Genomic DNA, 12197 nt, shown 5'->3' with positions numbered 1-12197 from the left:
CATCGGGCTCTCTGCTCAGCAGGGAACCTGCTTCCCCCTCTCTCTCTGCCTGCCTCTCTGCCTCCTTGTGGTTTCTGTCTGTCAAATAAATAAATAAATCTTTAAAAAAAAAAAAAGCACACAGCTCAGTGGATCCTGGACACGCCCACCCTAGCTCTCAACCCGGCTCAGCCCAAACCTGGGAGGCCTGGGCTTTTCAAACACTGGGGCTGGGGGGTGGGGGTAGGGCCGACTCCTCCCCTCTCTACACCCCAGACCTTAGGCTGTAAACTCATGACCCCTTCCTGCTGACCGGAGACTCGGCATCATCTCCCGGGCTCTCAGCCATGCTCTGGGACGGTCAGCTGCCGGCCATTCACTCACCCCCAGCTCCCCGCCTCAGTGTGGAGGAGTGTAAGTGCTCCGGACCCTAGTGGGTGGCACAAAATCAAGAGGGTTCTCGGATCTGGTGCAGCCGTAAGACACATGGGAACATTAGTGTCAGAGTCTAGGCTGTATGTGATCACAGGTCCTGCTACGGGCAGAAAGGCGCTCTTTCCTCAGCACAGAAAGGATGTGTAAAATCACTGGCCCACAAGGAACCCATCATGCGGTCGTCCGGGGAGGGACAGGACGCCTGTCAGGTTTAACCAAGAACCGGCAGATTTCAGGGCTCTCTTACATCACCCAAGATGGTGTGCAGTGAGCTGCTAAGTTGTAAGCAGACACAGTTTGGGGCTAGAAGAGTCTGGATACTACCGGCGGTATCAGGAGCAGGCAGAGGGAACGTCACTGAAGATACAGAAGACCTTGTAAGGCCCCTGACTTCAGAGTAGCACTTTTGTGAAGGTAAGAAAAGACAGAGCAGGGGTGCCTGGGTCACTCAGTGGGTTAAGGCCTCTGCTTTCAGCTCAGGTCATGGTCCTAGGGTCCTCGGATCGAGCCCCGCATAGCCTGCTTCCCTTCCTCTATCTGCCTGCCTCTTCCTCTTTGTCTCCTTGTGATCTCTGTCTGTCAAATAGATAAATAAAATCTTTAAAAGAAAAGAAAAGACAGAGCAGCCTTTCAGGAAGAAAGCTGAGCGTCCTCCATGAGGAACGTGGCACATTTGTGGGCCGTGAGAAGCCTCACAGTGCCATGGGGTGTGCTGTGGGTCACAGCCCGTGAGGTCAGCTCCCACTTGGATGCACAAGGAAGGCAGAACTCCCTCATGCTCACACAAGGCATCGGGGCTAGCCGTGCCCTCTGACCTTTGCATCCCTGTGCTGGGCTGTACTAACCAGCCATTGAGTTAGTATATCCAAAGGATGTCCACGGACTCTGCATCAGAGGAAGTACACGTGAGAAAAATACTACATTATCAAAGAAAAGATGGGCTTATGAACCTCTCTGGCCATTTAAAATAGCAAAATTATGCTCTAAGCTCTAATATGGACAATTCGAACTAGTGTATATTAGGAATCCCTTGTGCAAAGAATACAAGTATAACTACAAGAAACTGTAAACAAACAAAAACACACAGTTGGATTTGCCTTTTTAAAATGTGGGAGGAGTTTTAAAATGTAGGAGAAAAATCTGCCTGCTTCCTGTTTCCTCTGCATTTATCTACGATTCTCTGTAATGATAGGAGGTTTCAAAAGCTTCTATCCATCGGAAGCCTCCTTAAATGTGTGTCTGCTTGAGAACTGTCCCCCGTGAGGTTGTTTCTCTTGCTGAGAAGTGGTTTTAAAAGCAGAGCTGACTTGGGATTTCTTTTTTTTTTTTTTTAAGATTTTATTTATTTATTTGATAGAGATCACAAATAGGCAGAGAGGCAGGCAGTTCTCTAAAGTGGCTCTAGGTCCCTCTTTCCCAGTAGACCAGAGAGAGAGAGAGAGAGAGAGAGAGGAGGAGGAAGCTGGCTCCCTGCTGAGCAGAGAGCCAGATGTGGGGCTCGATCCCAGGACCCTGGGACCACGACCTGAGCCAAGAGCAGAGGCCTTAACCTACTTAGCCACCCAGGCACCCCCTGATTTGGAATTTCTATCTGTTGCCCCTCTTCTCCCCATCCAGCTCATATCCCAAGCTCTGCCTGCTTTCAGATCAAATGAAAGCTACCAGCAAATGAGAAGTGATAGTTGTCCCTTTAAGAAGGTCTCAGAAACGCCTGCCAGGTTATTAGGATTAAAAAAAAAAAAAATTCTTTGTAACTTGGAGCTTCTCTGGAAATGGGGTGTTGGAACAGGTTCCCTAAGGCTTTGCCAGCACAAACCCCCTTTTGCTTGGGGGTTTCTTACAATACCGCTAACAAAGAAGACTGTTTTCCTGCCAGACCAACTGATGTCCCAGACTTACAGGGAGAGGGACTGAAGTGGAAGTCACCCCTCAGCGGGGGCCTTTATGAAGGCAACATTGAGGCCTGAGGGAAAGATGGGGGTCTGCCTGATCATTGACCGTGTTTGCAGGTGGTGTCACAAGCCAGACGGATGAACAGATGTAGCTTTCAAGTAAGAGGAGGGCAGGAGCGACGGAAGGTTCTGCAGATGGAACAGTGTGATGATTAAAGCAGCATTTGGGGAGATTTGCTGGGAGTGGTTCACGGAGCCTGAAGGCCGACGCTAGGGAGGCCGGCAGCAGACCACAGTGCCTGTAGCAGGCAGGGCCAAATGGAGAGGGCTGAACATACGAGAAAGTTTGAGAGGAGAAAGGGGTGAGGATAGGCACGGAGAAGGGTGAGTGAATAAAAAATGGCGTTAAGTGTTGGTGAGGGAGTGGAGCCACCGGAACTCCCGTCCACTACTGGGAAAGAGGGACCTAGAGCCACTTTAGAGAACTGCCTGGCACTCTCCCAGAGCGAGTAGCTTCACACCCTAGAGCCCAGCAATTCTTCCCGGAAAGATGCACAGACGAAATACATGCGTCCTTCACACCACAAGACACACGCCACCAAGTTCAACTTGGCAAGACTCATAACAGCTCCAAAGGGGGAGCAACCCAGTTGCTCACCAGCAGTACAGTGGACAAATAATGACTTGTCTGCACAGCACAAGAATGGGTGCCCTACAGCTCCAGGCAGTGGCACAAAGCATCTCGCAACGTTGAGCCAAAGAAGCCGCGTCCAGAGGAGCGCACGTCGTATCATTCATCCCACATTCACGAGGGTCAAAGACCAGGCTAACTTGAGAGCAGTGTGCAGGTCAACCCCGGCTGGAAGGGGGCCCGAGGAAGACTTCTGGGGTGCTGAGAGTGATCTGGGTCTTGATCTGGGCGCTGGTTACTGGGCTGTGTTGGTGAACATTCATCGAGCTGTGTATGTATGTCTGATGCATGCACTTTGATGTAAGACTATTCCTCTCTAGGGGCACCTGGGTGGCTCAGTGGGTTAAAGCCTCTGCCTTCAGCTCAGGTCATGATCCCAGGGTCCTGGGATCAAGCCGCACATCGGGCTCTCTGCTCAGCAGGGAGCCTGCTTTCTCCCCTCTCTCTCTGCCTGCCTCTCTGCCTACTTGTGATCTCTGTCTGTCGAATAAATAAATAAAATCTTAAAAAAAAAAAAAGACTGTTCCTCTCTAATAACAGCTTTGAAGTGACAGAATGAGGTAGAGGAAAGGCAGTTAAGGCCATTGTGTGACATGGAGTTTGAGGTGTCTAGACGGGCAGGTGGAAACACCCAGCAGGCCATAGGACACGCAATACTCTGGTCTGGGCAGGAGTTTAGGGCTGGAGAGGTAGAATGTGGGGACTATTAGCCCAGGAGTGATGGGGAAGGTGAGCGCCTGGGTTTTCTTCTGAGACAGCAGGGGCAGTGACAGCAGGAGGAGGAGGAGGGAGCAGAGCCCTTCATCGGAAGACTAAAAGCTAAAGAAACAGAGGGATGGTGAGGTGAGCTGCTCAGGGCTGGTGAGGGGCAGAGCCAGGCACCAGTCAGGCTGTCCCCCCTAGAGGGCACGTGATGCCTTTGACACTGTCGCTGCCATGAGCGAGGGCATCCAGCCACCGGGCAGGTGGAGAGGCCCCACAGAAGAGCCTTGAGGGTCAGCCTGAGGGGGTGGTGGGCAACCCGCCATCCAGTACTCCTTCCTAGAATACAGGGACCTCTCGACATCAGAGGAATGTTCTGGAATCTGTGCACATACAGCACAGCCACACAGACATGTTATCCCACTGCCTCTCGTGGGCGGCTGGGCCTGTGCTTTTCCTGTAAGCATGTCAGGTCAACAGGTCGGGGAGCTGTCCCAAACACCTCTGTGATGTTGGGGGCCGAAGCGACAGGTCAATCACAGAGCCAGTACTTTTCAGACGGATTGAATTTGCAGTTCTGGGGCTTCGAGGCATGATAAGTTGAAGATGTGTTACAAGTCCTGTTCTCTTCAGCTCCCTCTTCTTTCAGATGCGGACAGGCCTAGGCCTCTTAATGGTATTACTGGGGTAGTATATGGGAAGTCCCTAGCAGAGACCAGTATAGAGTTGGCAGAGAGCCACTTCCCACTCCCATGAACCTATACCTGGAATGTCTTTATCGTTGGTGTGACCTTGTTCTTCAAACGTCACTAGTGGGTTTCACTCCAATGGATGGTGAACCAGCCTCCCGGGATCCTGGCTCATCTCCAAGGCTCAGGAGTGCCTACTGTGGGGTTCAGGTTAGCTGAGCACCCCATGCTTGCTCTGGAAAGGAACACAATGTCTCCAGATCCTTGGAGTGGCTTCCTGAGGGGCATTTATCTTCTGTACCTTCTACAGATGTCTTTGAAAAGCTAGCAACTACTCACATGTTTGGAACTGGATAGCTCACTTTTAAAATGATAAATTTAAGTAGTTAGAAATACATTTTTAGATACAGTCATTGAGGGTCTTCTGGATGTTGCTAATATTCTGTTTCTTGATCACACCAGTAGGTTCATTTATTGGACATTCATTCATGATGTATTCACTTGTGATTTTTCACTTTTCTGGATATATGTTAAAAAATGGATTTATTATAGGCTGCCAGAGCTTTGCCACTCAAGCTCACAGTAGGCATTGCAGCCTGGAGTGGAGTGACTGCTGGTTTGGCAGGAGGGCATTGGATCAGAGCCCAAGATCCTTGGAGGGGTCAATTTTAAGGCCACCTCTCTGGGGGGCAAGGAGACTCCATCAGCCTGGTATAAGATGAATCGAAAATGTTGGAGTTGAGGTGTGCACAGAGCACTATTGAACTGTTGAGGAAGGATACTTAGCTTTGCCTTAAGAATCAAAGAACTCCACAACAGATGCTACTGGCGTTCGGACTGGGTGTCGAAGACCGAACGGGAGTGTTTCTGGTGGAACAGGGAAGGAAAAGATGATAACAGTAGGATGACCAGAGACAGAGCAAAATAAGCCACGTTGTGTCTGAAGCTCAGAAGGCTTCCTAATGTGAGAGAATTTAGGGAGTGTGTATGTGCAGCTACAGAAGTAAAGTTTCTGGGGCGCCTGGGTGGCTCAGTGGGTTGAAGCCTCTGCCTTCAGCTCAGGTCATGATCCCAGAGTCCTGAGATCGAGCCCCGCATCGGGCTCTCTGCTCAGCAGGGAGCCTGCTTCCTCCTCTCTCTCTCTGCCTGCCTCTCTGCTTACTTGTGATCTCTGTCTGTCAAATGAATGAATGGAAGTCTTGGAAAAAAAAAAAAAGAATTTTATAAAAAAAAAAAAAAAAAAGTAAAGTTTCCCTCCACGGCCCGTGAAGCCCTTTGTCTTGACTGTCTGGAGAGATGGGGACAGAGGCTGACAGGTGCCTCGGACCAAGAGGGCTGTTCCTGCCCCTTCCTTTCTCGTCCCCATCCTCACTGCCCACCAGTGCCGTCAAAGCTGAACTTAGATTTGTTCATAATGAGATTAACTACAAATAATAATAAAATACATACGTTCACCCACATTTTATAGAGTTCCTTTTTGTGGTCACTTACACATCTACAACAACTTAACCTTGGTTTTACAAGTAACAGTTTTTGTAAAACACAATCACAGTGTACCTAATTCTGAGGTAAAGCTCCTGCATCCATCCTTCGGAGGAGTCCTAGCTCACCAGGGCCTCTGAAGGGGGGTGTGTGGACCCGAACACCAAGTCCGGGCGCTCACATGGGCCGGGAGAGGACAGGCCACACCTGTTCCTTGTGCGGCTCTATGAAGTTAATTCTTCTGATGCACACGAAACTTAAATACATATATTGCCATTCAAGCTCTCTGGTTTCCTAGCAGTGCAAATCACCGTCTCTGGTAGAATAACAGGAGCATTACCGCTATGATCCCCTTTAATTATTAAAAGTAGGACAATAAAAGTTCATATTTTTCCTTGTTGGGGTGAGAAGCTTGGGCTCAGGGGCATTAGACAAACTTCCCAGGGCTCACACGTAATAAGTGCTTTTTGCTTTTTAGCAACCCTGATCCCTCAACATCTTTCTGAGAATCTGTGAGGGGCCCTGGCTGGGTGAGGGTGGGGGGAGACAGGCCTGAGATTGGGAAACTGCCCTCAGTGGAGAGCCTGCCAAGGAAGGGGAGATCGGCTTGGCTTTGGAGATGTTCTGGCGCCCTCTGGTGACAACATGAAGGTATCACAGGCCAGGGAGCACGGCGAGCTTAAGTTCTGTGATCCCATTCCGGAGATGTGTCTACATGTTGAAGGGCACGGAGGTGGGCAGTGAAGATAGGAACGAGAAAGGAAAAAGGGACAGGAAGAGCCATCTCGGTCCCAAGTACCTGTCAGCCTCTGCCCCTATCTCCCCACACACAGCTTGGCTCTGTCCTTCAATCCAAGGACAAGCCGCGATTCTCAGGAGGCTTTGGTGTGCCCAAGATTCACCCCAGGGCTGGGAGTGCAGCTTCTGGACTTCAGAGGCAGAGTTTCTTACCCAGAGGTCGGAAGGGGCCCCGGTAATCTGCATTTTTAACCCCCATCCAGGTGATTCTGATGCATGTGGTTCATCACCACACTTCCAAAAAATCCTACTGTTTAATATTAATATTAGACGTAGGTGAATGTTTACCTAGGGCTGGAGGGGTTGGGGGAAATGCAGAGTGATTGCTAATGGGTGCAACGTTTCTTTAGGGTACAACGCCAATGTTCTCAAATTGATGGTGGTGATGTTTGCCAATTGTCTGGCACTGTTTCCTTCAAGTGGGTGAACTGTAGAGTTTGGGAATGTTCTCTCTGTACAGGTGTTCATAGAAAAATGTCTATAGATTCCTTCCTCCATAGAGACCGGGGTAGGCGGGGTGGGGGAATTGCAAAAATTGTGTATGAGAAGAAATCTTCATTTTTAAGTTGAGTCTTCACACTAAAAGAAGAGTTGTTAGCTGCCTGAGCGGAAATGGTGCTAAGGACATACAGTTTTTGCAAATATATTTCTGGAGTAAATACAGGGAAACTGTTCTCCTTGGACTCAGCCTATTAACACGCCCAGTACATTGAAGGTATCAAGGGTACCCCACCTTACAGTTTCCAGAACACGTAAACCTGGGTGACCTTCACAGCAACCCCTGAGGCAGGCAAGCCAGGGATTATCATCTCTGTTTTACTGGGGAGAACACAGGCTCAAGGACAGGAAATACCTGGCTCAGGGTCACAGTTAGAAAGAAAAGGGACAGGGACCGAGACCTCTGGCCTGCACGTCCGTCCGAAGCTCTGTTTACACCACTGTGGCTTCCTTCCATTGTCACGATTGCCCGCGCCCCCGGCGGGTCTCCCACCGCTTCACGGTGGTCAAAGCCCGGAGCCTCCTTTGTTCAATTTCCTCGGCCTGAGACCCCCCGCCGGGCGGGTCGCTCTCATTGGTTCCTGCTCCGCCTGGCCCGCCCAAGCAAAGCAACATCAGCGAATGAGCGAACGACCACGGCCCTCGAGCCCCGCCCCTGCTCAGGAGGCTCCGAGGGCCGCCCGGGGGGGGGGGGTTTGGGTGTGCGTTCTGGCTGTGAGCTCCACCCGCAGGGTATCTGCGAGGATGCCGCTCAGCTTACTAGATCCCTGGGCTTTTGACCTGTGAAATGGGAATGAGACGTTCAACCGTGTGGAGCTGGCGAGATGTTACTGGGCTGTCGCCGAAAGGGCTGGGCTTCGGGCTGAGTCTGTCCCGGCCGGTCCTACTCGCCGACGTGGCTTCGGATCCGGATCCGAGCTAGTCTGCATGGATCGACAGCTGGCAGCAAGCTCTTCCCCTTCCAAAAACTCTTTGGAGCACACAGCTGGGCAGCTGGTTATCTTCCCATGAGTTTTTGTGGTGTCTCTTTGTCAGAGTGTGGTCCTGGATTACCCTGTATAAGGGTCAGAAAAAGCTGGGGCTCCTTTTGAAAAATCTAGACTTAGAAGTCAAAATCTCTTGGGGATGAAAAAAATCTCCTGTGGTAGGAAATCTGAAATCTGCATTTTCCATAAGCCCTCCCCCCTCCATCTCCCCTCCCTCCATTATATACACAGCAGCTGGTGCCCCCCCCACCCCCAAATTCTAAGGATCTGTTCTCCAACCACATCACTTAGCACAGTGTTAGGCACCTAACAGGTCCTGAATGTCCCTACTCGTGGGATGGAAGAGAAAGTACGGGGCTGAGCTGAGCAGGTCTCAGACCCACCTGCGTCAGAAGCATCTGGAAGGCTTGTTCACATAGATCACTCGTCCCCACCCACCCAGAGTGTCTGAGTCCACAGGTCCGGGTGGCACGTGAGAATCTGCATTTGCAGACGCTGCGCACGGGGCACCGTGTCTCCAGAAGAGTTCCGCAGGGACACCAGAAGCACCACCGGAAGCCCTGGGGGACTTGCACATCGCAGCTGCTGAGACCCCACGGGCACCTACTGACACAGAGCCCGCATGGTAACAAGAGCTTCAGGTGATCAGGGGCCACGTTCAAATGCATGAGGCAGCACCGTGGGGCTCCTCTGGTCCTCCCGACAAACCGAGGAGGCAGCTGCTGCTTTTACTCCCATTTCGTAGATGAGGACATCAAGTTTGGCGGAGAGAGCCTGACGCAGAGTCAGACAGACACCCAGCCCTCACCCTGGACACTTGGACATGGTTTCCCTCTCTCCCTGGAAGCTCTCCCCTCGCCTTCGTTCCTTCAGATAACAGTCCTAGGAGCCCAAACAACTGAATCAAGCCACAAGGGAATCCTGTGCCCAGCCACGCTTGAGCCCACGCCTGGGCTGTGTTCACACAATCATGAGCTGAGGTCCCTGGTCTCAAAATTTGCCATCTCGTTTTGGAAGTAAGAACCACCCAGGTGAAACTAGCAACACCAGACAACATAAAATTAAGTGCTGAGTTGTACAGTCAATATCACATTTTATCTTAAAACTAGGTTTTGCCTAAAGAATGTGGAGGCTTCTAAGAGATTCAAGCCAGATTCACATCCCTGGGTGTCTTCCTGGCTTGTTCCAGTCCCTGCAGCGTGGAGTCCAGTGCACAGGCAGGTGCCCCCTCTCTCCGCCTCTGCCTCTTCCCTTGTGTATGTGCCCCTCTCTTGGTGAGGTCCTGTTGCTCTCTCATGCTGTCCCAGGTGACAGAGGGGTTTGAAGAGCAGAGGGGGAGCTATGATGCTGTCCCCCCCTGGAGAAAGATCTCAAGTCTCCTGTGACAGCCAGGCGCAGAGCCAGCCACATAATTCACAGGGTCCCATGCAAACGTTATTAAGAATTTTGAGATGGTGACTGAAGAGCATTAAACCAAATGTGAGGCCTGTGTAAGCGCACGGGTCCTGCGAGGCTGGAAACAGGACAGACGGTACAGCACTTAACTTGCAAATAGCTTGCCTGTCAGGGCTGGGATGGCCTGTGGAGGAGAGGGAAGGAGGTAGAACTGGAGGACAGAAGACAGTGGAGGTGGGAGCACGGCGCTTTTCTGGACATGCTAGGGGATCTACTCTAGTGTAACTGCCTGTGCCTGTCACTCTCTCACTGCGGGGGATGGGGGAGGGGCCAGGAGCTGGGGACCCCCGCCCCTCTCCACAAGGGGCTCAGTCTCTTCCTGTTGAGGTCCTGGGGCTGACGCCAAGGAGCCAAGGTGGGGACACAGGAGAATGGTAAGCTGGTGGCCAGGAATGGTGCTATGTCCTCCGGGCCCGGCCCCAGGCTCCCCTTCCTGCCCCCCAAGTCCTCACCTCAGTCGTGGGTCCTGCGTTCTCTGCGGGGCTCTGCCAGTATCTCTCTCTGTTCAGCAACTGGATGGGCCGAATATGGTCTCACAGCTCTTTTGTGGGGCTGGGAGCACAGCTGAAATTTGCCCAGCTCCAAAGGTTAAGAATTGCATGGAAACAGACCAGCTCTGACCCTGGGGACTGGGACACCCTCCTTTGACAAAATAATGTTGCCTGGGGGTGTTTCCCACCTAATACCTCCTTACAGCAACTTCTGCTGCAGTTCCCTCCTTCTTATTAGCTTCAAGGGCTCTGGTCCGCTGGTTCCACTGCGGGGACATCCATCCTTGGCTGCATCCTTTGGGGGGCTGTGAAAACGACTCCTGCCTGTCCCCCCACCCCAGGATTCTCAGGGAGCGGGGCTGGCTACCAGGATTCTGAATGCTCCGCTACCCGATCAGCTTACCTCCCACCCCCACGAAGCTCCTTGCCGCATCTGCTCAGGCCACACTAGATGTGACACTTTGCAATGTTCTGGTGGTCCTCCCGACTCACACTGACTCCGCAAGAAGCGAGTGCGGGGCAAGGAGTGAGCACTACCCCGTCCCTGTCCCTTCCTGGCCCCACTAGGCAGTTCACAGAGGGGAGGAGCCTCATGCCACCACTGAAATCCGCCTGTTGTCGGCCCTCTTCCTGTTATGACACTGCCTGGCCTTCCCGCACCTGCTCTCGCACGTTTCTCTGTGTTCTGCTTTTCTCGGTCTTCAGCTCTCCCGTCCAACACCTATCTGGCCAATGGAGCGCCTTTTCTACCCTACCACCTGCCCGCCCGTCTGTCCACCTGCAGCAGCACCTGCTGCCGCCCCCGCCTCCCCACCCCTCGCGCTTGCCATCCCCACAGAGGATCCGTACCTGCTCTCACAGCACCGCTGCAGCTTCTCACCACGCGCCCTCCGACCCCTGCCACCGGGCCAGGAAGACCCCGGCCTAAGAGGCCCGGTGTGAGCAGAGGTGCAGCCGCCGACCCCGCTGCTCTCGTGTCTTCGTTTCTAGGCCCCAGGCTCGGTGCCCAGCAGGTTTCCGGGGCCAATTCGAAACCTTGCTTGTCTGCTCAGCCTCCTGGGCCAGATGTTTCCTGTTTAGTGGTTTCATTTTTTTGTAATGTAGTCTCCTTTGGGGTGCAGAGCGGGGACCCGACAACCCTGAGACAGAGGCAAACATCACTTCTGAGGATTCTCTCTGCCTCCTAAGCATACCCCTCCCGCCTCCAAGCGCCCTGTGCTTCTCACTGCGCCCATGTCAGCCCAGCTGCCCCCTAGCAAAACCCATTGGGGACTGAGGTTGGTGGGGACTCGGCAGCCTCTCGAAGTCACCCTGATTGGAGACAGATTGGAGCTTGGCGTCCAGGACACACAATCCCATAGTTGCTTTTGACCCGGGCTGCACAGTGGAATCCCCCCAGGAGCTTTAATACCTGTTTTCATGTGCTATGGTGAGTGCTGTGAAGTGTATAAACCTGGCGATTCACACACCTGTACCCCTGGGGTTAATAATACATTATATGTTAATTTAAAAAAATTATAAACAAAATAAAAGCATATCAGATTAAAAAAAATGCACAATGGAAAAAAATAAAAAATAAAAAATAAATAAAACTACCTGGTCCCAGGCCCTTGCTGACCTAGGTGATCGGGAGTCAGGTGATTCTAATCCATCAATGACCTCAGAGTCTGGACCTTGACCCAGCAGCATCCATGAGATCTGGGAGTTTGCTAGAAGTTCAGATCCTGGTGCCACCCAAATCTACTAAATCAAAGTATTTGGGAGTGGGGGCCGGGAGTCTGGGTTTTAATAAGGACTGCCCATGATGCTTATATGCACAAGTTCGCAAACCAGAGCACTACAACTGACAGAGCAAAGGGGAGGGGTGACTGGAGGCAGCATCCTATTTCTGAGTTTACACCAGTGGCTTCCAAAGTGTGGTCCTGGGTCCCCATCATACTCGTACTTGTTAGAAATGCAAATTCTCAGGCCCAGCATCATCAGACCTACTGAATCAGAATCTGGGGGTTGGGGCCAGCACTCTGTTTACAGAATGGTACAGGTGATTCTGATTGTGTGTGTGTGTGTGTGTGTCTATATATATATATATATATATATAT

The 12197-nt window shown here is 51.8% G+C and overlaps 1 protein-coding gene across 2 annotated transcripts in view; it reads right to left on the bottom strand.

Moving 5' to 3' along the window:
* SLC14A1 (solute carrier family 14 member 1 (Kidd blood group)) overlaps positions 1 to 11090 on the bottom strand; it is a 47955-nt gene extending 36865 nt beyond the window's left edge. Inside the window, exon 1 of one of the 2 annotated variants that reach the window (XM_059409573.1) lies at positions 10948 to 11090. The gene's annotated coding sequence lies outside the window, so the exon portion shown is untranslated. The remainder of the gene's footprint in view (positions 1 to 10947) is intronic. The other variant, XM_059409580.1, reaches the window with a different exon arrangement.
* Between the last annotated feature and the right edge of the window lie 1107 nt (positions 11091 to 12197).

This window comes from Mustela nigripes, chromosome 8 (assembly GCF_022355385.1).
Source record: "Mustela nigripes isolate SB6536 chromosome 8, MUSNIG.SB6536, whole genome shotgun sequence".
NCBI classification, from domain to species: domain Eukaryota; kingdom Metazoa; phylum Chordata; class Mammalia; order Carnivora; family Mustelidae; genus Mustela; species Mustela nigripes.
Note: the sequence above shows the minus strand (reverse complement) of the source record. Positions and strands in the feature narration are given on the sequence as shown.